Below are 3,475 nucleotides of genomic sequence, written 5' to 3'. Positions count from 1 at the left end.
GGATGTGTTGGAATTTATTACTTTGCAAAAAATTGCATGTGACAAAACAAAGTGTGTCAATGAATGATTGCAAGACATTTTGAGATTTTACCATCTACAGTCCATGAATGTAATGTAGAATGTAATACACATCCATTCGTTCCTCAATAAATAAATCAGTGACCTCTAATGCATGTGAACAAAGGCACTGTCAGGATAAAAGTGTTTCAACATATCAAGCAAGTGATCATGTAGAATGACATAACCTAAATCACGTTGGAACCAACCTACAGTATAATAGATCCTGACTCTCTCACTGCTGAAGTCTAGCATTTAGGCATGTACTGTTCTCTTGTTGTATGCCACAAATGCAGTAAAACAAATGAAAACTCATCTCATGCATTTGATCATCTTTGTCCTAAAGCTAATAAATGTGTTTCCCAATAATGAACATATACACCTATCAGGCATAACATTATGAACACCTTCCTAATATTGTGTTGGTCTTTTGATGGCCCCCCATCTTGGCATCTTTCTTTTTAATTCCAAAAGTAAGCTTAACTGCTATTAAAGCAGTAATTACAGGACAGCCAACATCCTGGTACAAAAACTGCACAACCCTCGTGCGTAAAGCTACGCAGAGGGGGCTAAAAACAGCCAAAAGGATCAAAGTCACTCAGCCTCCAGCAGTGCAGGACATTTATCCAACACGTTGCCTCACAATGGCAGGCTTAATCATGAAGTACTCTAGTCATATGGCGCACACGCTGTTTGTCCTGCTTTCTTTTAGTAAGCAGCTTAGATCCATCAGCAAAGATGATGCATCCAGGTTCAGGGACAACTTCATTTAAAAAACAATAAGGTTCCAAACAGGCACCGATCACATACTGCAACCGCCACACCCTGGCAGTGCTGTAGGCTTTATTATCAAAATATGTCTTCAAACCTTTATCCTGGTCAGGGTCATGTGGGTCTGGCTTCCGCAGAATCACGCAGTGCAGTGCAGTAACACACCCTGGACAGGATGCCAATGCACTGCAGGGTCTCCACCATTCCCTCTTGTAATCTCCATATAAACCCGCCTCATGCAGGGGAAAAGAAGCGCCTGGCAACTGTTAAGCTGCAATATTTAGGGGCGGTGTCTCATGGTATAATCTGCACTGTTGATATTATTATTAATGATTTTACTCAGAGATGACTCTGACGTGAAACCTTTCACCAATCTGAGGCTGAAACCTAGTTCGAGGTTGCCATGTGTTGGGAATCTGCGATGACTGCACTCACGATGTCCAGAACTCTCCACCAGATCTACATTTTTTCCCCCAATTTTCTCCCCAATCTGTCACGTGGGTGAAGAAGGGAGGACTCAAACGCAGGAATAAGATAAAAAAAGAACTTTTATTTTTGTTTTTTAAATAATAATCAATAGAAAAATAAAACAGAGAAATAATAAAGCAAACCAAAAAACCGATCGGAACCTCCGACGGAAGGCTGCGGGTGCAGCGAACAAAAAGCACAACAGGACGGACGCGAACCCCGGTCTCCGTAGTGAGAGCCGGGAGCGTTAACACCGCGCTAACGCGGCACTGAAAAACGAAAGCGTGTTAGCGCTGAAGACGCTGCTGTAAGCCGAGGCGAGAGGGAAAGGCTCCGCTTAACGCCAACCCCGGAACAGCGGTAGACATTCGGGGAAAACTATTCGGAGTGCGACGAGCTCACGGTCGCGGGGCAGAGGCACTCCGACCTGAAAGGAGGAAAAAAGACAAGCACAGTTAGGCAAGGTTAACTTGCGAATTCGAACCGGGATCGCTGGCAGACCGACCGAACGCTGTACGGGGTCGCCACCCAACGGTTACCGAATTCGATTACAGCGTTCAATAAGAGTTCTAATAGCGGAGCTATACACTAGCGCCACACAGAGGCACGGCGTGCAACCGCTAATGCTAATGGCTAAAGCGACAAACAAACAGCAGTTCGCGGACTGCCCGGCGTCGCACCACCCAATTTCTAAGAAGTAAAGAAAATCCTCAATACCTCAAACCTTGCGGTTTTTACCTGCCCGAATGGCCTTGCGCCACCAGGGCTACCACCTACGGCTAAGAAATAGTGTGGACGAGCTACCACAGGAGACGGAAAACAAACAGAAGGTGCGACACCCGCAGCTGTGTGGAGCTGGTTTAAATAGTCAGCCCCACAGGTGCGGGCGATCAGCCCTAATGAGTAACCCACTACTTAGGGCTTTGTTTTCTGAGCTCTGTAAGACCTGTTTCGCTGGGAACCCGGGGCACGTTCACCAGCTACTACAGGCTTCGTTATAGAACCCCCTCCTCTAGGGACAGCACCTGAGGTCCCAAGACCCGCAGCTCGGTTCCGTCGGAACTCGCGGATCAGTTCAGGGTCCAGGATCTGACGAGCCGGTACCCAAGAACGTTCCTCAGGGCCGTAACCCTCCCAATCCACCAGGTATTGGGTGCTACCCTGAACCTTCCTGCTATCCAGCAGTCGGCGGACCGTGAAGGCAGGGGCACCCTGGATGATACGAGGGGCGGGAGGTTTGGGAGGGGGTAAAACTCCCCCGCACACAAATGGTCGGAGATGGGAGACATGAAAGGTTGGATGCACTTTCATGTGGGGAGGAAGCTCCAACCTATACGTCACCGGGTTTATCCGCTTTACCACCTTGAAAGGACCAATGTACTTGGGTGCCAACTTATGTGGGGCACCTCGAACGGGGAGATCCCTCGTCGAGACAAGTACTCTTTGGCCTGGCCGGAAAGTAAGAGCCGGCTGTCGCCTGCGGTCAGCTTTGCGCTTCACAGAGCGCTGGGTGGCTATAAGAGCCTGCCTAGCCTTGCGCCAGGCGGCGCGGCAGCGGCGGACATGAAGCTGTACAGACGGGACCGCTACCTGCTGCTCCTGCTCAGGAAAGAGCGGCGGAGGGTACCCGAACTGAGCTTCAAACGGTGACATGCCAATCGCCGAATGCTGCAGGGTGTTGTGAGCAAACTCTGCCCACATCAGTTTATCCGACCACGTGGTTGGATTCCCTGCCGTCAGGCACCTGAGCATCTTGCTCAGATCCTGGATAAGCCTCTCCGACTGCCCATTCGACTCCGGGTGGTAACCGGAGGATAAGCTGGCCGTAGCGCCAATAAGTTGGCAAAAGGCTCGCCAGCACTGACTCGCAAACTGCGGGCCCCGATCTGACACAATGTCTGATGGGACCCCATGCGCTCTCACCACATGTTGAAGGATGATTTGCGCAGTGCCCATGGCGGATGGCAGCTTGGGCAGCGGAACAAAGAGGCAAGACTTGGTGAACCGGTCGACAATTACCAATACCGCCGTGAACCCTCTGGACTTTGGCAAGCCTGTCACAAAGTCCAGGGAGATGTGGGACCACGGTCTAGCAGGTATTGGCAACGGATGGAGAAGACCCCTCGGGCGTTCTCTGGGGCTCTTGTTCAGAGCACACACAGAGCAGGCACGGACAAAG

The sequence above is a fragment of the Trichomycterus rosablanca genome, chromosome 16, assembly GCF_030014385.1.
Source record: "Trichomycterus rosablanca isolate fTriRos1 chromosome 16, fTriRos1.hap1, whole genome shotgun sequence".
In the NCBI taxonomy this organism is placed as follows: domain Eukaryota; kingdom Metazoa; phylum Chordata; class Actinopteri; order Siluriformes; family Trichomycteridae; genus Trichomycterus; species Trichomycterus rosablanca.
The sequence above is the reverse complement of the archived record's forward strand: the minus strand, read 5'-3'. Positions refer to the sequence as shown.